Source organism: Pan troglodytes, chromosome 6, assembly GCF_028858775.2.
Source record: "Pan troglodytes isolate AG18354 chromosome 6, NHGRI_mPanTro3-v2.0_pri, whole genome shotgun sequence".
In the NCBI taxonomy this organism is placed as follows: Eukaryota; Metazoa; Chordata; class Mammalia; order Primates; family Hominidae; genus Pan; species Pan troglodytes.
The window spans coordinates 30787474-30811147 of NC_072404.2; the positions used below are offsets into that span (position 1 = coordinate 30787474).

General features: G+C 43.6%; 1 protein-coding gene across 13 annotated transcripts in view; it reads right to left on the minus strand.

The window, feature by feature from the left end:
• OSBPL3 (oxysterol binding protein like 3) overlaps positions 1-23387 on the minus strand; it is a 181641-nt gene extending 158254 nt beyond the window's left edge. For 4 of the 13 annotated variants that reach the window (XR_010158819.1, XR_010158816.1, XM_001160009.7 and 1 more), the window contains exon 1: positions 23043-23387. The gene's annotated coding sequence lies outside the window, so the exon portion shown is untranslated. Of the gene's footprint in view, positions 1-22665 lie in introns of all 13 variants that reach the window. The other 9 variants (XR_010158818.1, XR_010158815.1, XM_001160055.7 and 6 more) reach the window with 5 other exon arrangements.
• Positions 23388-23674: the final 287 nt, after the last annotated feature.

Below are 23674 nucleotides of genomic sequence, written 5' to 3' on the forward strand. Positions count from 1 at the left end.
TCTGCCATGTACACATATGAACTTCTTGAAGGTCCAGATTATATTCTTCATCTTAGCATTCCCTGTGATACTCAGCACATTCACTCAATTAATGTGGCATGGAAGACTGAATTAAAAAGACTGTGCATTTCTAACTGCATATGTGGTTTTCAACTTCCAAACCAATATTGTAAATCTAGTGATGGGGATAATAAAATAAAGTGAAGATCTGCAGACTTGTTCTTTGGCCTAGACATCCATATCACCACTTAAATGCTGATCATCTTTTCTCTAAGTTTTTTGTTTAATGTTTGTTTTAACACTGAAATTCTGGCTGGGACTTGAATGACTAAAGGACCTAACTAAGATCAAAGTATTAAGGGGATTACAGACTTCTTTTCTATAATCCATGAATTGTAATTTTTAAACATTCACTAGAATGGCTAAAATAAAAAAGAAAAGAACAAGTACAGATGTAGAGCAACTAGAACTATCATAAACTGCTGGAAGAAACGTAAATGGGCACAACCATTTTGGAAAACTGTTTGGGGGAATCAACTGAAGCTAAACATATATTAACTCTGTGACCCAGCAATTCTACTCCTTGGTATACACTCAATAAAAACGCACACATTTGTTCACCAAAAGTTATGTACGAGAATATTCACAGCAGCACTAATCATAAAAACCCCAAACAGAAAAAAAAAACAAATGTTTATCAATAGTAGAATGGATAAATAAATTTTGGCATATTAACACAATGCGATTCTAACAGCAATAGGAATAAACAAACTAAAAACCACACATCAAAATATGAGTGACTCTCACAGACCTAAAGCGTTAACATGAGTCAATTTACATAAGTTACAAAAACAAGCAAAGCTAATCTGATGGTGTTACAAATCAGGATGGAAATTACCCATTGCGGGTAGGGATAGGGACTTCGGAAGAGCTGGTAATAATCTGTTTCTTGTTCGGGACGCTGGTTACACAGGTTATTTATCTTCTGAAAACTCATTAGATTATATGTTGATGCTGTGTATACTTTTCTGCAGGCATATTATACTTTAACAAAAATGTTCCTAAAATAAATCAATAGGTGAAACTTCCAAAAGAAAATATATTCCTTTTAAAATGCCATTCATGAATAAATGTTTCTCTAAATGCTGACATGCTTATCGGCCACTTGTAAAACCCAGCTGACCTGGACTGGTTTGACCAAAGAGCCTACCACTGAAAAGAGAACTTGAACAAAAAAGAATTTTCTATTTCCGAAACAATGCATGAGTCACAAATGGTATTCAAATTTTTTGATTAAGAATAAAGTGAGGTGACCAACAGAGATCAGCTACTGAGAGTAGGCAAAGATTGCAGAGAAAGATAAAAGAAAAGAATTTCCTTAAATGGTACCAAAATAGCTATTACTCTTAAATGAACCTTCTGTTGAACTACTAAGAAAAAAACCAATTATTTATTCCAATGCAGATATATGCCTCAGCACCCAGCTTCCCTCCCAATATTATTTTATAACACTGCACAACAGACAAAGAGAGTGTGAGAGTACCACAGGAGGAGTAATTAATGGCAACTGCAGGTGTCTGAATAGAGGGAAACTAAGAGAAATGAAACACAGATCCTTCCACCTCATTAGTCTTCTAAAAATATTCTCATAATACAAAGGCATGCCCCGCTTGTGTGGTATATAAATGAATGAGAAACCTAATCAAAATGGTTTTTATGAATCTTGACCACAACCCACATACAAATACTTTGGAGATTAAAAATAGGAAAATAAATTGATGGTGCTAAGCTAGTCAAGCAGAGCAGAAATAAATGTGGAAGCTGGACAACACAAAATCAATATATTGTAAACTCAATTATCTGTGCTAATGGAGGCAGATTTTTAAAAATCTTTTCCATTGGGCTGTGAAATATAGAACAGGCACTCCGAGACAGATGAACAGACCCGAACACTTACCCTCTTCTGAACCTGGCATTAATTCATTTTTAATTTGATCCCAACAAAACTCAAAAGGAAAGAAAAATAAAAAGATGTGAAGTCTAGGTGACCACCAGTCACCAGGGGTGACTTCACAGCCAACTTTAAACTTCCTGTTGTAAAAGGAAACACAAAAAGACAATTAACTGAATTTCACAGATAATCCATCACAGTTCATCTTGGTCAATGTACAAAACTGGTTTGGCACAGAAGTATCACCAAGTACATAGTCCCTCCAAAAAGAAATAAGAAAAAAGATAGGATGCTATCAAGGTTTTAATTACACCCCTCGATCTTACCTTGCCCACCTTCGGGAAGTGGTTCTAATAAGCAGTGAAATTTGCAAAAGGCAGGTAGCAACAAGGAAAACCAGCAAGGGATCTGAATAATTAAACTTCGAAATAATTTTTTTAAACCTGGAACAATTCTTTGTTCATGTAATGATTTTAAAAAAAAAATTCTTCTCCCCCTTACAAAAGGAAGGATTAGAATTAACCACTAACAATGTAAGCTAAGAATGGCATGAAGGGAAAAAGGAAGATACCTTCTTTCCCCACAACAGCAAAGCAGATTTATTAAGGACATCTATGTCTTTAATAAAGATGGTCTTTTGGCTGACCATTCAGCCAAAATCAATCATAAACTGTCTAATACTGACCTGGTTAGTATTAGACCAGTATCTGACTAGGATCAGGGGAGAGAGGCTCACCATGATCTAGCCACATCTAGTTGAAATTAACCTTGAAATTAACAAGAAGAAGCATCTGCTGAGGTCCTGCTATGGTCTGAATGTTTATGTACCCCACAAAAACCATATGTTGAGATTCTCACCCCCAAGGTGATGGTATTCAGAGATGGGGCCTTTGAGAGGTGATTTAAGAATGGAGCCCTCCTGTATGGCATTAGCGCTCCCACAAAAAAGCTCCCAGAGAGCTGCCATGCCCCATCCACCATTTAGAGGACACAGCTAGAAGGTGCTCTCTATGATAATGCAGGCCCTCACCAGACACCAGATCTGCTGGTGCCTTGATATTGGACTTCCCAGCCTCCAGAACTGAATGATACAAATTTCTATTGTTCATAAACTTCCCCGTTTCTGGCATTTTATTATAGCAGTCTGAACACACTAAGACAGGGCGCACCAAGGACTGGCAGTCAGCATAGTGCATTAAACAAGGAGATCTCTCTAGAAGGGCTCAAAAGTCCATACAACAAATGAGTATAACTTGGTAAAGGACTAAATAAACAAATGCATGGATAGCATCGAGCTAGCTGGCCACTTACTCATTTATCAAGCATTTATCCTCAGTGTTCACAACATCATAAAGGACAGACATACATTATTTTTGTCTGCCCAACCAACTCCCCATTTTGGTACCAGCACATCAACCTTCCTGTTGTTTAATAAAGAGACATTCAGTGGCTCACACCTGTAATTCCAGCACTTTGGGAGGCTGAGGTGGGTGGACCACTTGAGGTCAGGAGTTCGAGACCAGCCTGGCCAACATGGTGAAACACCATCTCTACTAATAATACAAAAATTAGCCAGGCATGGTGGGGCATGCCTGTAATCCCAGCTACTCGGGAGGCTGAGGCAGGAGAATCGCTTGAACCTGGGAGGCGGAGGTTGCAGTGAGCCAAGATCATGCCATTACACTCCAGCCTGGGCGACGAGAGTGAAACTCTATCAGAAATAAAGAAAGAAAGACAGAAAGACAAGAAAGATAAGAAAGACAGCAAAGAAAGAAAAAGAAAAAGAAAGGAGAGGAGAGGGGAGGGGGGAGGGGAGGGCAGAAGGGAGGGGAGGGGAGAGGAGACAGGAGGAGAGAGGAGGAGAGAGGAGGAGAGAGGAGGAGAGAGGAGGAGAGAGGAGGAGAGAGGAGGAGAGCGGAGGAGAGCAGAGGAGAGCAGAGGAGACGCTTGGCCCATGCCTGGCCAGTAACAGCCCTGACAACTCTGGCCCCAGTAGCTGGTTCAGGATTAGGCACACGACCCAGGTGGGAACAACCAGAGCCAAGAATCATCTGTAGAACTAATATTTGCTAGGCATATAGGAAACAAGCCTGTAGCTAAGAGACACACAGAGAAAGCCTGCTTGAGAATGAAGTCATGTGAAAACAGGCTAAGACATGGCAAGAAACAGGTCTTTAATGGCATGACTTGCCCCTAGGTCCAGCCGTGCCTGAAGCTAGCACTACTTTTGGACGTTTTAGCAACATAAGCCAATAAATTTTCTTTTACACTGTCCTTATGCTGGATGAGTTTCTGTCACTTGCAAACAAATGCCCTAATACAGCACCATTGTTGAATTATTTTAAAACCCTTTATAGGAATAATTCTTCAGCCAGAGTGCCCACCCTCAATTATAATAAAAAGTTTTTAAATATTTTTGAAATGTAACATTCTGAGACATGAATATGAAATAAGGTTGTCTCTTATTATTCCCTGCATCTTCAGAACTTTTTGATGACTGAATTATTTCCGCTTACAAAGGAAAATAAGCTTCTTGGCATAACTGATTTTTCACACCCGATCCTAATACCAGGTTGTTTGGGCCTTTAGAGCACTAAAAACCTGTCTGCTCAGTTCTATTTTTGTGGATGTCGGGAGTTCACAGGATAAAGTGAAATCTGAGGGGTTTGCTGCTTGAATTCACTTCTTTCTTGAATTCATCCTCTCCCATGGAAAGGAACAGAACCCAAAGAAGGGGGTGTTGGAGTCTAAAAGCCACTCTTCTGCCAACTTCCCCAGAACACAGAGGCCAGTCATGTGGTCAAACCACAGCTGCAAAATGCTGATGTCAGCAGTGCCACTCTGTGGGTCTGTAATTGGTTCACCATGACAAAACACCATTCCAACCAGGCAACACAGACTCACCATGGCAGCCTCCACCAAGAATCCGGCCAACCCACTTTCCCTTTTTTGCTGACATCTGCCCAGGGCAGACAGTAGCACATCTGGCTGAGTGCGCATCTGACTGCCTATGCACAAGGACCCTGGGTGAGATGGGAGTACACTGAACCAGACTCTGAGTGGTGGAATCTGCCAGCATAGCATGGAGTGGTAAAAAAGGGGCAGGACTACAAGTTCAGAGGACCTGGTCCTAGCCTGGGATTTGCTACCAAAGAGGCGTAACCTTAGATAAACCATTTCACCTTTTGAGGTGTCTATTTTCTTATCTTTAACATGTGAGGAGTGGAAACAGATTAGTGTTTTTCACCGTGGGTAGTAAACCATGTAGTGGGTGATGAAATCAATTTAGTGGATCAAGACCAACATCGCCCATACAAAAAAATGATTCTAGAGGAGGGACAAGGACTATACAAGATTAGCCTGAGTACCTGGTAGTGCCGAAAAGTAAGGACATGCTAAAAAAAAATCCACAATGATGGACTTATATCAAAGGGATACAGGAGCCAACCGAAAGCACTCCTAATAGCTAAAGCTGGACGAACTTCAGAAACAAAATAAAGTACTACTAAATTATAATCCAAAGTATATAATATCAATGGATCCACACTGATTAAAAAAAACTGATTGAATAAACAAATGGAGAAGAAGAAACAAATCCGACTCACAGAAGAATGTCAAATAATTTATGTAGCTACACCACCCTCAAGGAAGTGCAGTGTAACTCCCCACTCCTTAAGTATGAGCTGTGCATAATAACTTACTTCCAAAGAGTATAATATGGAAAGGCGAAGAAAAAATAACCATATGGTAGAGAAGCCTGACAAACGCTACCTCAACCAGATGAGCAAGGTCAACATAACCAAAACTATAAATCATGCTGATAACATATACTCTTGATATGATGTAATGAGAATGGCATTTTACCTCTGTAATCTTCTTCCCCAGAACCCATAACCCCAGTCCAATACAAGAAAATCATCAGACAAATCCCAGTGGAGACATACTCTACAAAATACTTTACCACTACTCCTCAAAGCTCTCGAGGTCATCAAACACAAGGAAAGCCTGAGAAACTATTACAGCCAAGAGGAATCTAAGGAGACATGGCAACCAAGATAATGTAGAACCCCACATGGAGTCCTGGAACGGCAAAAGGACACTAAGGAAAAGCTAAGGAAATCTGAATGAAGTATAGATTTTAGTTATTAATACTGCAACTGTACTGGTCTATTAATTGTGACAAAAGTATACTAAGGTAAGATATTGACAATGGGAAAACCACTTGGGGCATATGGGAATTTTTTGTACTATCTTCACATCTTTTCTCTACCTCTAAAACTATTCTAAACTTAAAAGTTGTTTTGTGTTGGGGGCTGTGATTAAAATAAGTAAAGTTGGACAAACATTGAGCAATACCTAAGCAGATGATCTCTAAGCTTTTTACTAGCTTTAAAGGCAATGTTTTGGGAAGTATTTTTAATAGGCATGTTTTATTAATTAATTATTGTGCTTTTCTTATTATTTGTAATTGATACTACTGGGCCACTAAAGTGCATGAGTTCAGAAGTAGTTAGGGAAGTTATGGAAACCATTCATTCATTCATTCAACAATAAGTATGTGCTCTGTATTATGTCTTCAAAAAATATTTACTGTGAATGCATGAGCGAAAGGATTCTACATCTCCCTAATTTTGTTTTGTCTCAAAATCATTTGAATAAAATGTAGTATTTTCCAAGGAAAAAAGACAATGTAGAAGGAGCAATAAATCTACAGTAAGAAAATCTAGATATAAGTATGAGCTCAACTATTTTTGCCCCTAGGGTAAGTCAGTCATCTGTCTTCAATCTTATTTTCCTTAGTCATCCAACAAGGTTAATAACTCCCCTGCCTACCTCACAGGGTTATTTTGTTGTGAGAAGAAACATATATTAAAGTGATTTACAAATGTGGAAGTGTTATATAAAATAAGGGGGTTATGACAATCTAATGATAACCAGAATTCTCTGGTTCTTCTCGGAATCAGAATGGACTCCAGGCTGGTTAAGACTTGGTCTTTTGCCTGCTGAACCAATGCTTGGATTTGCTAAGGGGTCCGTGAACCAGAGTCAGTATCTCCTAATAACTTATTAGAATTGTAGAATCTCAGGTCCCATTAAATCAGAAACCCACTAAATCAGAAACTGTGGGGGTGGGGCCCAGCAATCTGTTTTATTAAATAATTAATTTGTTTGTTTTTGTGGAGACTGAGTCTCAGTATTCTAACCAGGCTGGTTTTGAACTCCTAACCTCAAGCAATCCTCCCACCTCAGCCTCCCAAAGTGTTGGGATTATAGGCATTAGCCACTGCGACGGACTCAACTCAAGTGTTTTACCAGTCCCTCCAGGACACTCTGACACTGCTGAGGTTTAGAACCACTTCCCTCAAGGGTGTGTCCCATTCACGTGGCCCCACCCCTCCAGCTGGCTCCCTGCCCAGCCAGAATGTTTTCTTGCCCTTGTTTCTTCCAAACCCCCTTCACATCCATTGACACCTGGCTAAGTCTCACACAAGTCATCTGAGAGAGAGGAGAAACAGTACTGTTAAAAGGATGTGGGAGGTCCATGACTTGCTAAACCTCAGCCTGAGTTAACTAGCTACAGCAAGACCCACAGATCTCGCTTCCTACAACATGGGTATTTTCCCCAGACTGGGAAGTTCTTAGCCGCGAAGAGAAATCCAGCACCTGCGGAGACCACACACTGCACATTTTACAAAAGAAACCAAACTCCCACATCCTGTCCTTCTGACCCCTAGCATCTGTCAGACAAAGGTGTCTTATCTGTGGGTCAGAAAAGGCAGTCATCTAATATAAAGATCTATCTACACCTAGCTACACACACCCAGGAAAATAAGACCTCTGGATGCCACAAACAAGTGGGGCCTTCCAGGCCCTTAATCAAGGAACAAATGATGCAGAACTCAAAGTAACAAACAAGCTGGAATGTTATTTTGCCCCACGCGATCAAAGACTAGAAAAACAGGAATTACAAGTCAGAAGTATGATGCATTGGCAGGTGTGCATGAAGAAGGCCAGGCAGTCCTTTTTCTGAGCCATGTTTAGGCCAAAGTCTTTCCTTTTTGACACCCTATTATTGGTATCATTCCTTAATGTCACACACACAAAACAAAATTAAAGAAGACACTGGCCCAGAGAAAGACTGAGCTGAAAACCTAATTAGGGTAGAGTTTTACACTATGTTTGTGTATATGTATGTTTATAAGGTAAAAGAACTGCTAGTACAAACACAACGCCTCTCTAAAGAGGCTGGGCTTGTTGTGCCTCATGAGGCTGATCATTACTTCCCAGGCAAAATTCATATATAAATCACATACATACAAATTTATGTCAACAAACAATCATTTTTTAATTTACCGCCACTTTGCTTATTCCCCATTCACAGTCTTATGGAAAATATATGAAAAACATCCCCTAAGTGACTAATACATAAGATAAGCAATACACTGCCACACAGGCAAATTCAGCTTAAGAGACTGAATTTGCATGAGCCATCACAATGCCTGTTTGCAGACACTCTAAATCTGTATTCACAGGTCATCTACATTATCTCAAATTTTTATGGTAATTTTTCCTGTTTCCTATCATCCCTCCTTCCCACAGTGTACACACAGAAATCTTCCAATCATACAACATTTAATTTTTGTATTTGACTACCAGTTGAACTGATTAACACACATTCCCTTGCTCAAAACATTCTGTGGCTCTCCAATGGCCAGAGGATGAAGTAGCCATGCACCACCCTTGGGTTCCCATGAATTCTTACCCTACAGCTGCAAGGGATAACACTGTTTCCACCTTTGCTCATCACTCCCCTCTACCTGAAATGTCCTTCTCTCCCATTTCTCTACCTTTTGAAATTGTACCAGGACACTTCAAGGTCCTGCTCTATTAACACCCTTCCCATGAGATCTCTCCTGGTTTATTCTTTGACATTACCCTCCCCAACTCAACGGTTATCATGGAAAAAGTACCCACCCCAGAGAACGATTGTGAGAATTAAATCAGGTGATGTTCTTTCAAAAAGTACAGAGAATAGTGTCTCACTTCCAGCAAATACTTCATTAAGAAACTACCATTATTATTATTTTATGGTCCTCCAATCTTTGTGATTAGTTACCCTTCCCCTACCTACCTCTTGGCTTACCTTCCCCAAGGTACTACAGGCTTCCCCCTTTCTCTCCTGGGACATGCCCCAAAGGTTCTACAGGTAAAGGCCCCCTTAACTGTCACACTTTTAACTAAACTGCTGACTCCCAGAACTGATCAACAGCTCTGCCCTCTCTCTTGCGCTGTTGCTGGACATGTCTGTGCTGATACCACCCATACACTTCAAGCTCAGCATATTCAAAACCAAAAGCACTCTCTTTCTCTAAGATCTACTCATCTTCCTATTTTCCCCAGCAGTAGTCAATGGCACCATAAATAACACAGTCACATACACCTGAAACTCTGCAGTTACTTTTTGGTTTGCTTTATATATTTACTTGGAGTAATACATTTACTTGGAATAATATTCAAAAGGTATAATTTCAACTTCACACCTATCCTGCCTTCCGTTACCCCTTCCTAGGAGAGTCTGATGTTATAGCAACCTCTTGTATAACCTTCAAAAGATATTTTAATTTTTATATATACAGTGAGTACAATTAAATGTTTATCAACCAGCTCTCTGGAAAAACAAAAACAAAAATGTCCTCATGTGTTACGTTTCCTGATTTCCATGGTGTAAATACTCCCACTGTGGCTGGCTTCAAACTACCAACAAGAAGTAATCAGCCAAGGGCTTGGGAAGTCACGCACAGTTGGTTCCCACATGCCGGTGTAAACTGGCTTCAGCACACCAGTTTTTTTGTTTTTTTTGAGTCGGAGTCTCCCTCTGCCACCCAGACTGGAGTGCAGTGGCATGATCTTGGCTCACTGCAGCCACTGCCTCCCGGGTTCCAGCGATTCTCCTGCCTCCACCTCCTGCGTAGCCGGGATTACAGGCACACACCACCACGCCCAGCTAATTTTTTTATTTTTAGTACAGACAGAGTTTCACCATGTTGGCCAGGCTAGTCTTGAACTTCTGACCTCAGGTGATTCACCCACCTCGGCCTCCCAAAGTGCTAGGATTACAGGTGTGAGCCACGGCGCCAGCCTCAGCCCACCAATTTTATCCATGTGTGCATATATGCATGAATATATGTCCATGTGTATATGCATATATTCATATAAAATATATATTATATATGGATATTCTATACTTCACTTTTTTCTTAACTTCACAATAAATCTCACGTATCATTCCATATCAGAAAATGTAGAGCTGCCTCATTTTTAACGGCTCTATTATTTTTAATTAGTACTTACTGATGAAAATTAAGTTACTTGCAATCTGGTATTTATTCAAATACTCCAAGAAACAATTTTGCATATATATCATTTTGTGAATTTTGCATATCTGTAGGATAAAGTTCTTAGGACTGTTATTGCTGATTCAAAGAGTGCATGCATTTCCAATTTTGACAGATACTGCCAATGGCTCGCTACAGTTTGGACCGATTTACATTTCCATCCACGATGTATAAATACTTGTTTCTTCAAAACTTTGCCAACACTGTTATCACATTTTGTAATGTCTGCCAACCCGATAGGTGAAAAATAGCATCTCAATGAAGTTTTCATTTGCATTTTCTCTCTTTATGAGTGAGGTTAAAGTTTTCATATGTTTATGAGTCATCTGTATGCCATTTCGTGAACTATATGTTCAAACTCTTTGCCTTTATAGTAACTGGCCTTTCTCGTACTGATTTGTTGGAGTTCTTTATATGTTGATAAAAGTAAGTCTTTGTGATATGCATTGCAATTATTTTCCTAAATGTGTTGATTGCCTTTTGACATAGTTTTTAAAAACTGACCCCGCAAAAATGATATGTAATCAATAAATCAATCTTTTATTTTATAGCGTCTGGATTTTGTGTCCTATCTAGAAAGGATTTTTCATCTTATTATTAAAAGTGTATTGTATTTTTTTGTATTTCTATTTGTTTTAAAGTTTTGATCCATGTGGAATTTATTTTATTTTTTGCCTGATTTTACCAACACCATTTATTAACCCTTGTGGAATCATCTTTGCCTTCTCCCTCAACCCTACTCCCAACCCCTAGTTCCTAGGGGCTATCATTCTAACTTTCCAGTATTTTGATATTATTTGTCTTTTTTCTCCTCTCACTGTGACCATCCCAGTTCAGCTCTCATCACTTTGTGCCTATACTCCCAGCCTCTGCCCTTCTCTGTCACCACCAAAACACTTTCTGCTAAGATAGCTCTTACCGTGTCACCTCCTTGTTCACTGTTTACAGCATAGTCTTTGGAGTTACTATGGGATTTAGGACTTATACCACTTGGGCCCTAATCTACCTCTCCATTCCTGCATGCTCTTACTTTTCCCATTACACAGTCCTTCTCTTCATCAAACTGGATAGTCCACCAACTCTTAAAACGTCATGCCCTGTTTCATCCTAGCTAACCTACCACCTCTGCCTAGAATGTCCTTCCTACCTTTCCCTTCGTCCCTTTCTTTTTTTTTTTTTTTTTGAGACGGTGTCTCGCTCTTGTCGTCTAGGGAGTGCAGTGGCACCATCTTGGCTGACTGCAACCTCCACCTCCCCAGTTCAAGTGATTCTTCTGCCTCAGCCTCCGAGTAGCTGAGATTACAGGTGCCCACCATCATGCCCAGCTAATTTTTGTATTTTTAGTAGAGACTTGGTTTCACCACGCGGCCAGGCTGGTCTCGAACTCCTGACCTCAGGTGATCTGCCTGCCTCAGTCTCTCAAAGTGCTGGGATTACAGGCGTGAGCCATCGCACTCAGCCCCTTCATCCCTTTCTTTATCGCAATCCTATGTGCCCTTCAAGATGTGTCTCAAACACTCACTTCTCTGCAAAAGCATCTCCCTCACTCCTCCTGAGCTCCTATAGCACTTTAATACCTTGTTTATATAAGTAGAGGAAAGATGGATCAATATATAGAGATATAGATACAGATAGATAGATAGATATAAAAAACACAACTGTAGAGAGAAGGAGGAGTGCTATAAACATATATATCCCGAACTGAAGCGAATATTCTTTGAGGTCGGGGCTGTGGCTAATTAACATTTGCCTGCTCCCTACTTCTAGGTAGCACCTTGTACATAATAAATTGTTTTTAATAAAACGAAAATGTCTGGGGCTTAAAACGTTAGTGTGCATCATAATCACCTGAAGGGTTAAAACCAGTTTTCTGGACTCCACCCCCAGAGTTTCCAGTTCTATGGGTTTGGGCCCCACCCAAGTTCTGCTAACAAGTTCCTAGATGACACTGATACATTTCCTGGAGTCACACTTTGAAAACCACTGCTTCAGACAATTCCTCAAACCTCAAAGTAAAAGCCTTTAGAAAACCGGGGCAAAATGTGTCCAAAAGTCTCATGGACAAGAAAATCCTCTCAAACTGGGTGTCACTTAGTTATGTATAGATTTCATCCTGTCTACCCTGTCCAGCTCAAAGAGGCAGTGGACCAAGGCCCCAGAGGCAGGTACCACAGGAACTACATCCATCCTCTGATCCTCGGACTGCCAGTCCAGTGCTGTTCAGCACACAGAGGGGGTCTCTGATCAAGGGCTTGGCAATAGAGGCCGAAAGACCTGACTGTAGGCCTGCGATTGCAGGCGTGCGCCGCCACGCCTGACTGGTTTTCGTATTTTTTTGGTGGAGACGGGGTTTCGATGTGTCGGCTGGGCTGGTCTCCAGCTCCTAACCGCGAGTGATCCGCCAGCCTCGGCCTCCCGAGGTGCCGGGATTGCAGACGGAGTCTCGTTAACTCAGTGCTCAATGGCGCCCAGGCTGGAGTGCAGTGGCGTGATCTCGGCTCGCTACAACCACCTCCCAGCCGCCTGCCTTGGCCTCCCTAAGTGCCGAGATTGCAGCCTCTGCCTGGCAGCCACCCCGTCTGGGAAGTGAGGAGCGTCTCCGCCTGACTGCCCATCGTCTGGGATGTGAGGAGCCCCTCTGCCTGGCTGCCCAGTCTGGAAAGTGAGGAGCGTCTCTGCCCGGCCGCCATCCCATCTAGGAAGTGAGGAGCGCCTCTTCCCGGCCGCCATCACATCTGGGAAGTGAGGAGCGTCTCTGCCCGGCCGCCCATCGTCTGAGATGTGGGGAGCACCTCTGCCCTGCCGCCCCGTCCGGGATGTGAGGAGTGTCTCTGCCCGGCCGCCCTGTCTGAGAAGTGAGGAGACCCTCTGCCTGGCAACCGCCCCGTCTGAGAAGTGAGGAGCCCCTCCGCCCGGCAGCCACCCCGTCTGAGAAGTGAGGAGCGTCCTCCCTCCTCGTCCGGGAGGGAGGTGGGGGGGGTCAGCCCCCCGCCCGGCCAGCCGCCCCGTCCGGGAGGTGAGGGGCACCTCTGCCCGGCCGCCCCTACTGGGAAGTGAGGAGCCCCTCTGCCCGGCCAGCCGCCTCGTCCGGGAGGGAGGTGGGGGGGTCAGCCCCCCGCCTGGCCAGCCGCCCCGTCCGGGAGGCGAGGGGTGCCTCTGCCCGGCCGCCCCTACTGGGAAGTGAGGAGCCCCTCTGCCCGGCCAGCCGCCCCGTCCGGGAGGGAGGTGGGGGGGGTCAGCCCCCCTCCCGCCCAGCCGCCCCATCCGGGAGGGAGGTGGGGGGGTCAGCCCCCCGCCCGGCCAGCCGCCCCATCCGGGAGGGAGGTGGGGGGGTCAGCCCCCCGCCCGGCCAGCCGCCCCGTCCAGGAGGGAGGTGGGGGGTCAGCCCCCCGCCCGGCCAGCCGCCCCGTCCGGGAGGTGAGGGGCGCTTCTGCCCGGCCGCCCCTACTGGGAAGTGAGGAGCTCCTCTGCCCGGCCACCACCCCATCTGGGAGGTGTACTCAACAGCTCATTGAGAACGGGCCATGAAGACAATGGCGGTTTTGTGGAATAGAAAGGGGGGAAAGGTGGGGAAAAGATTGAGAAATCGGATGGTTGCTGTGTCTGTGTAGAAAGAGGTAGACATGGGAGACTTTTCATTTTGTTCTGTACTAAGAAAAATTCTTCTGCCTTGGGATCCTGTTGATCTGTGACCTTACCCCCAACCCTGTGCTCTCTGAAACATGTGCTGTATCCACTCAGGGTTGAATGGATTAAGGGCGGTGCAAGATGTGCTTTGTTAAACAGATGCTTGAAGGCAGCATGTTCGTTAAGAGTCATCACCACTCCTTAATCTCAAGTACCCAGGGACACAAACACTGCGGAAGGCTGCAGGGTCCTCTGCCTAGGAAAACCAGAGAACTTTGTTCACTTGTTTATCTGCTGACCTTCCCTCCACTATTGTCCTGTGACCCTGCCAAATCCCCCTCTGCGAGAAACACCCAAGAATGATCAATAAAAAAGAAAAAAAGAAAAAAAAAAAAAAAAAAAAAAGACCTGACTGTACCCCAGTTCTGCCACTTGCTGTCTGTGTGACCATAGGAAAACTACTTCGCCCTCTCTAAGCCTGGATAACCAGGGTTCTTTGGGTGGAAGCAACAGAAAACAATTTGGTAAATGAAGCCAAAGAAAATGTATTAGAAAACAAATCAGTTCAAGGAACTAAGAGGAGGCTGGAGAGGCAAGCCCGGGCACAGCTCCGTGGAATGGAAAGCTACACCACAACAAAGCTGTATGCACAGATGGTCTGGCCATGACACATCTCGCAGCAGACTCTCCATGACCCTCCCACACCCAGAGTCCAGAGAGAGGCATGTGACTGACCTGGCTCACAGGGCCACAGCTGAGGGGAATGGGGCCCCTCCTTCTGGTCCCAGCAGACTATATCCAAAGGCAAGAAGTGACTTCTCAAATGGAAATCAGGAAGGGTAAAGGGATGTTGGAAAAACCAAACAGCAAGTGACTGCTCGCTAGCCTCTGTTTTATCAGTGATAAACTGGAATGATAGTAACCACTTCCTAAGTTATAAGATCTATCGAGGTAGCGTAAGTAAAGCACTTAGCCCGGCACATGGAGAGCGCCCAACAGCTACTGGCTGCCACTGTTATCACTGTTATTCATAATTACCTCCACCTTCAAAGGAAGGATGGTTTCCCATTCCCTAATAACTCCAACAAGCTCCGAAGGAAACCTCAGTTAATTCTATATACGCCAGGAATTTGCATGAAGCAGCCCTACACCTGAGAAAAACCCAAGTGGGCTTCCCTGTATTCTTTTAGGCTTCACATACCCCTAACCCACTTTGCCTCAGATGCCAGACAACTAAGCTACACTAGAATCTAGCCAGCAAGTTATTTTAAGCTACATGCAGGGCTATGCTGGAGGACAGGTTGTTAGATATCATTGCGTTTCTGCTAATAAAGGTGTTAAAAACTCAACTTTGGATTCAACTCCCATTAGCAAATAAACAAACCTGTGTGTCGCATCAGAGAGAGAAATTCAAAACCTCAAAAGAGGAGTTAAGGCCTCCTCCCACTCAGTTCTACATGGCCTCCAGCAATGGCAGAAAGACACAAAAGGGCAGGACTCTGCTCATCTCATCCTCCTTTGAGGATTCCCCAGCCACATTCTCTTTTCTCTTCCTTCAGCAACCTGAATCACAACCTACAGAAAAATGGAACCTTTCTCTCCAGGGTCCCAATTAAAAGCTAGACTCATTCCCTTTGAGCCACATCTCCCCACTGTAATTAATGAATTCTCTGCAACTCTTTAATGTCTACCTCCCCTTCTAGTCCGTAAGCTCCTTGAAGGGAGGTCCCACATCTGTTCAATTCATCACCACATCCCCTGCACCCAGCCTGGTGTGTGGCACATGGCATGTGCTTAATAAATATTTGTGAAACGTATGAGCAAAAATCTTAGCGCATGCTTTAATTCTAGGGAGGCATCTACTTCAAATTTAATAAGAGTTGCTGAGATTAAAAAATATATACATACATAAATATACACACACACATATATATATACATATATGTAGATTAAAATATATATATTAGCTCTAGCTTCTAAACATTTCAGATGACTGTCCACCACAAATTACTTGGGGAGGGAGAAATATTTGTTTTATAAGATGTAAACTATAATTTTAAAGTTCTTGTAACTATTACGATATTTGATATCAAGACAGGAAACCAGTGTGGGGATCTTTACAAGTACTACATTTTAATACATATTTGGAGAAATGTTACATTGAGGAAAGTATCTGACCCACACAATACTAAAAATAAAGATTTTAGTATTTTAACTGAAGAGGGTAAACAAAATAGCAAACTTTAGTTATAGTAACTGTCAGAGATCCTCTGCCAATCCCACACTGGATTGCTCATTGCAATTTGATTCTGTTCTGCTTTACATTTAAGGTATTTTTTAACTCAGATCTACTCTCACACAATCTCAGAAATCACAGATGAAAATTCCGCTAAGATTGTTCATCCAGCCCACACCCACTCAGAGAACTGGGCTGATTACCTCAGATATTTTTTTCATAAGTAAACACAGACATATAGGCAGCAACATAATTTTCATCTAAAGAAATTTTTATGAAAGAAATTTGCTTCTTGGCTTTAAACCCACACAATATTATTATTATTCCCTAAGAATCATATTCCACTCATACTCAAGGGGTCTTGGAGCATCTAGAAACAACCATATTCTGGCTCTCAAACAACAGACTTAGGTAGAGGCAGTTATAAACCAAGTCCAGAGAAAATTCAATTTCAGGGGTACAAACAATGTGGCTAAGAACAAGGAAATTACCAGTGAGTCTTCTGTATTTTTCCAAGATGAAGGAAATATATCATCAACTTCAAAACAAAATCATTTAGATTAATAACTAAAGAAGCAATTCTTCACACTGCTATTCCATTTATTATTATAAAAGAATTTTTAAATGTTCACATAGCTTAAATAAGCCCAGGAATGATATTGGAAGGCTACAGCCTGCCTGCTACAAGCTTCTGCAAAGAAGCATCTTTGAAAAAAATCAATATTTCCCAATCCTTTCATACCAGAGGAATCCTTTATAAAAAATATTATACTCCAGACTTTAAAAAAGATGACTTTGATATTTCTAAACTTTTTATGATGAAAAATTTCAAACATGTACAAAAGTATAGCACTGCACTGCCCAGCTGAAATGTAATAGGAGCCATTGATATTTTAATTTCTTAAGTAGACAAAGAGTAAAAGAAAACAAGTTAGTTTTAATTACACATTATTACAATATATTCAAAATATTATCACTTCAACACGTGATGTTTAAAAATTGAGGTATTTTTACATTATTTTTCATACTAAATCTTTGAAACTCAGTGTATGTGTTATCCTACGGCGCTTCTCAGTAAGGACTAGCCACATTTTAAAGGCTGAATAGCCACATGCGACCAACGGCTGCCTGGCAGACAGCACAGATAGAGAATTCATCACCCAGTTTCAACAATCATCAGCTCACGGACAGCCTTGTTTCCTCTGTACTCCCTCCTTACCCCCAGATTATTTCAAAGCAAATCCTAAAAACTGTAGCATTGCAGCCATGTTCAAAGTTCCTTGACTCTTTTTAACAGTTCGTTTGTTCAAATCAGTATGTAAACAATCAACTATGAGGACCTCTTTTTAACGACAAGATGTTTTGCTGACTGCAACATAATAGGAGTTACACTTTTAGTAAAATGCTGCAGTCATCTGAATGTTTATTACGCATCTATCTTGTGCCAGGTTCTGTTCTAGCCCCAAGATAAAACAGCAAACAGGGCCCAAAGGAACTTCTGGACTACACATTAGGGTCACATTAGAATCAAACTTTTTTAGAAATGCCAGTCCCATCAGCTAGCAAATAGATAAATAAAACCGTGGTATATACATACAATGGGGTATTACCAGGCAATAAAAAGGAATGAAGTACTGATACATGCTACAACAGAAATTAACCTTGAAAACAACATACTAGGTGAAAGAAGCCAGACACAAAAGGCCACATACTATATGGCTCCCCTTATATGAAATGTCTAGAATAGGCAAATCCATACAGGCATAAAGTAGATTAGTGGGTGGGGACTGGGGGAATGGACGGGCAGTATGGGGAATGACTGGTAATGGGTGCAAACGTTTTTTAGAGGGTGATAAATGTTTTAAAATTATAGTGATGGTTGCACAACTCTGAATATACTAAAATCCATTAAATTTTGTACCTTTAAACGGATGACTTGTATAATATGTGAATTGTGTCTCAATGGTGAGTGGTGAGCTATGAGTCTAGACAGGGAAGCAGGAGCCAATTCAGAAAGGGTCTTTCAAATCTGCTTTAAAATGTGAAATATTCATTGATCCATAAAATACTCACAAAAATTCCATTTGAATTCCATAACAATTTTAGTACATTTTTAGTAACAGCATTACCATAGATATGAAAAAATAGTACATAACATAGGCAAAATATTTATTCTTACTACATGTGTGAATTTGAGATCTCCTTGCAATATCTCCTTGGTCCAAAGATGAGAGCAACCAGAACAGGTGCTTTTCATGGACTTAACTAGGAATTCTGTTACTTCAACATAAAATGATGATGGCATATTCTATTGCTTCATCATAAAATGATGATGGCATATTCGTTGCTTCATCATAAAATGATAAAATACTGTGGATCAAAACAAATTAGAAAACTAGAAAACAAAATGTCACATTCCAATTACCTTTTCACAGAATACTCTTAACAAAATGCAAGCAAATATAATTAATACTTTTTTCAATTGAGCAGTTACTATAGATAGGACACCATGTTTAGTGATGTGAGGAATAGAAACCTAAGGAATACACACTCACCCTGCCTTCAAGGCATTTAAAATCTAGTAAGGGAGGCAATAAGTTTGAATAAATTACTAGCACAGGAGGCAACAGGGTGAGAGGAATAGGGGAAGATAAAAGGTAAGAAGTGCTGAAGGAAGGAAGGACATCAGCAACATACTTTGTGATCAGAAACTGAACTGGGAAGTTTCTCTTATTTTAAAAAAACAAATGATCTGGGAAATTGGGTTTAGAGAGATTATGCTGACAAAAGCAGTTTATGAGTTCAGCTTTGAAAGACTTAGGTTTTCACACGGAGAGAACAGAGAGCTTTCTAGGCAACAGGAGTGCATGGACAAAGGCAAAACGCTTTGTTGATTAATAAAACTCAGACTACCAGCTCACAGGGGTGGGGAATGATGGGATGAGGCCAAAGCTGAGCCCAGTCTGCTGGATCGTGACTTTAGGCTAAGGAATCTATATGCAAATAAGTAGAGAAAATAACTTGGGGATTGAGTCTGAGATCCACCATATGTTAGTTGCAAAGCAGTTGTGAACTTAACTTTTCCTAGTCTCATCTGGAGACTGGAGGTATAATAACAATGCCTGCTTTGATATTGCCCTGAGGATTAAATGCAATAATGCATGTACAGGAACTTCTGACAGCACCCGGCACATAAAAGTTCAGCACCTATTACTACTGTTATTAATGTTATTATTCACTATATAAGCCACCGAAGAATTTTTAACAACATAATGACAGTGCTTAAAGAATTTACCTGACCATGGAATAAACAGAGACAGAGGTAGGAAAACCCACCTGTAGACAATGTTAGGACAGAGTGCATAAGTCCCTAAGACCCTGAACTAAGATGCTGCAGGGCCTCCAGGAAAGGACCAATGTGAGAGACACTGAGACAAGAGTTAGGGTGAGCCTGAAGGTGATCTGAACAGTAGTAATTGGAAAGTCAAAAAAAAAAAAAATTCCAGAAGGGGCCAGAAAGCTGATGAATATGTAAATTTAGACAGGAAAGGAATGTGCAGAGAACCATAAACAACTCTCAATTATGCATGGAAGACTTTTTCCACCTAACAGTTTCCATCTTCCCTAGTATCCTACACCTCAATCTCTTCCTCAGGCATTCTAGGTTGCAGGGTTCTCCAACCCTCCCTGGAGTACTACTGAAATAGAATTAACAAATAGGAAAATACAGTACTGCCGAGAAGCACATTATAAATAAAACTGCATTATCCAGACTCTTATGCAGGGGGAAATGTTACACCAGCACCCAAACTGGAATGAAGTGGAAGAAAGAAGGAATCACTAATTCCTTCCCCATCCTCTGTTTTGCCATGAGCCCCTTAGGTGGTACCCATGCCACTCTTCCCCAACTTCTCACCCTCAGTGTCAGCGTTAAGAGTAGAGAGTTGAAATGTAGTTGTTTTACTGAAAGCCTACTGCAGAAGCTTTTGGAATTAGTAGCAGTTTCTAACTCTCTACTCTGCGTTAGAGAACAGAGGAACTAGCTGGCTTTCCAGCGCTTTCTTTAAGAAGTATAAAGCATTACTGTTCAGAGTTCATTTACCACAATGGGTAAAACCAATCAGATTTCTCTTTAGATTTAGATGAAAGGAGGATTTCCTTTCCTTCTGTATTAAAAGTCCCCAGTCTACCAGGCCCACAAACCATAAACCCAAGCACAAAAATCAATGGCAGTAAGAGTCTCAGGGATTCTGAAAACAGTACATCCAGACACTTGATATCAGCACCGGAAAGTTTACAGCCCAATCTCAGATGGTTTTAATATTTGTATCACTGGACTCTATCATGAGTTAACATCTAATTAGTGGGGCAAGAACTGAAGTCAGACTATTAAAAAATCTAGCTCAGCAATTTACTGACCTCAGGCAAGTTCCTAAACCTCGTTTTCCAATTCTTCACCTGAAAAATGGAGATAACCTCACAACACTGCCCAGCAAGACGGTGAAAATTACAGCTTACGGGCCGGGCGCGGTGGCTCACGCCTGTAATCCCAGCACTTTGGGAGGCCGAGGTGGGCAGATCACAAGGTCAGGAGATCGAGATCACCCTGGCTAACACGGTGAAACCCCGTCTCTACTAAAAATACAAAAAATTAGCCGGTCATGGTGACGGGCGCCTGTAGTCCCAGCTACCCGGGAGGCTGAGGCAGGAGAATGGCATGAACCCGGGAGGCGGAGTTTGCAGTGAGCCAAGATCGCGCCAGTGTACTCCAGCCTGGGCGACAGAGCGAGACTCCGTCTCAAAAAAAGAAAAGAAAAAAGAAAATTACAGCTTACTGCAGCCTGGGAGTATCTGGCTTATGATGTAACTATTAACGATTACTGAAAATATATCTCAATAATAAAACAGTAAATCTTTTGGCTAAGCCATAGCTTTTGATACAAATAAAGCTAAATGTCTATTAACTGTAATGGTGGAAACCACATTTTAGTTTATTGGAAGAGGTCAAGCACAATAGAGACAAAATGGGCTGGAATCCTAGTTCTGCCAGGATAACCTTGGCAACACAGGTTAACCTGCTGGACCCTCAATTTCCCATCTGGTTAAAAATACCTAGCTAACAGACTTCTGTAAGTTTAATGCGGTAATGTACAAAAGTTCCTAGTATTGCTATTTGTTAATTTTCCCAACAGTAAAAAAAGGATAAAGATGAAAATCAAAATCAGCTATGAAATCCTCATTCCTCATATTTACAGAGAAGGTTTCATTTATTCATTCTATAAATGTTTATTGCAAACCTACTGCGTGTTCTTGACACAGGGGATCAAGTGATGAACAAGACAGACAAGGTCTCTGCATTCCTGGTACTTACATCCTAATGAGGGAAGGCAGATAACCCAATAACCCAAGGAGACAATTTCAGAGAGAAATTTAAGTGCTATGAGCAACAGCAAACAGGTGATGTGGCTTGGCTGGAGGGGATGGTCATTTAGCTGGTTGCATAAGAACCTAGGCCTGCTTGACTGATCTCCTTTAGCCAAATATAGTCCTTTAGCCAAGGACCTCCCCTTGTATGATACTTGCGGGGTACAGTGCAGATGATGAGAAGCCAGGCTTTCGCTTTCACCCATCTGTGGAAGTATCTCTTTTGCAGCTGTAGTTTAAAATATTTCTAAATGCCCTCATCCCAATACTCAAACTCTGAGGGTCAGAGCAACACCTAGGGGGTCTCAAGCACCTCTGCGCAGTACGCAGACACATGGAAACCGACAACTTCACAGTCCCCTCAGCTCCAAGAGTCCCGACTGAGGAGATTGTTGGCTTGTGAGGTGGAGAAGGACAAGCACAAGTGTGCAGAAGGCAGCAAGCAAGTTGCGTTGCCGAAGGAAGGGCGGCGCGCCCCTGCTTAAGAAGTATCTGGACGACCTGCGACAGTGCCCATCAGCGACTCCAGAGGCCACAAACGCTCCCCGGGAAGCTGGGCAGCGCTAAGAGGCTGCCTGGGAGTTTCTGGCTTATGATGACAGTACTTAAAGAATTTACCTGACCACGGAATAAACAGAGACAGAGGTAGGAAAACCCAACTGTAGACAATGTTCAGACAGAGTGCATAAGTCCCTAAGACCCTGAACTAAGATGCTGCAGGGCCTCCAGGAAAGGACCAGTGTGAGAGACACTGAGACCAGAGTTAGGGTGAGCCTGAAGGTGATCTGAACAGTAGTAATTGGAAACTAAAAAAAAAAAAAAATTCCAGAAGGGGCCAGAAAGCTGATGAACATGTAAATTCAGACAAGAAAGGAATGTGCCCTGGGCCTCCAGCCCGGCACCGGGGAGCTGAGCAAGCCGGGGTTGCGAAGGCGGGCGAGCGGAGCGCCTGCCCCGCGAGCGTAGTCTCAGTCTCTCCGGCGCGCCCCATCCCGCGGATGTGGTAAAGCGTCGCGCTCGCCCCAATTTACCAGGCTTCCTGCGCCTCTAGCCCCGGCGTAGCGCCTCCCCGCTGCCCAGGACAGCTCCGCGCGCCGCGTCCTCCCGCAACTGCGCCGCGGCCCCTGCGCTCGGCTCCTCCTGGCGGTCAATCATCCGAGCCGTCCCTCGAGGGAAGGTGTCCTAGGGTGGGTGAGACCCGGGTCCTCCTTCCCCGGGAGCTGCAGCCGGCACCCAAGCTCCCAGGCTTGGGTCTGCCCCAGGGCCGGAGCCTCCCCGGACGACTAGGACAGACCCCGGTCCCGCAGAGAACCGCGGCGCCCCCCGAAAGAGCAGCCCTTCCGAGCCCGCGCCGCCGCCAGGCCCCCCGACACCCAGGCCCCATTTAGGCGGGCGCCCCGCCACTCACCTGAGCGCTGTGCAGCCGGAGACGCTCCCTAGTTCCCCGGGGCCGGGCTCCGGGGTTAGCGCACAGAACCGGGAGAAGGCAACCCCGGCTTCTCCGGTCCCCCCGCAACGTGCAGCTGACAGCTCCCGCACTGGCCGCAGGAGTCGGGGGCGGGGATGGCCACTTGCAGACAGACTGCGGGGCCGGAGCCGCGCTGCGCACCGGCCGCGAAGCGCTCAAGTCCCCTCTCCCGGGCCGGCTGGCGAGCGCCACCAGCACGCGGCCACTTCTGAGTACTTTGCCCAGAACTTCTCGGCGCGCGCCGCCCGGCGATTAGCCCGAGGAGCCGCGCAAGGGCGGGAGCGCAGGGGAGGGGCCTGAGAGGCCCAGGGGCGGGGCCCCGAGGGGGCGGGAGGGAGGCAGAGTGATGCACAATCCGACCAATCAGAAGTCGCCTTTCGGGAAGGAGGTGGGGCGATGTCCTCGGAAGAAGCCGGCGGATTCCATGACGCGGCGGGGGAACTAGGGACCCCGGATTCCGGATGGGTTGGGAGGGCGGAGGGAGGCGAGTCCTGCGGCGGGGCACTGGGTGGGGCTCCCGGTGGCCCAGCTCGGTGCCTGCGCGCGGTAGGCGTTCGGTAAATGTTCCTCTA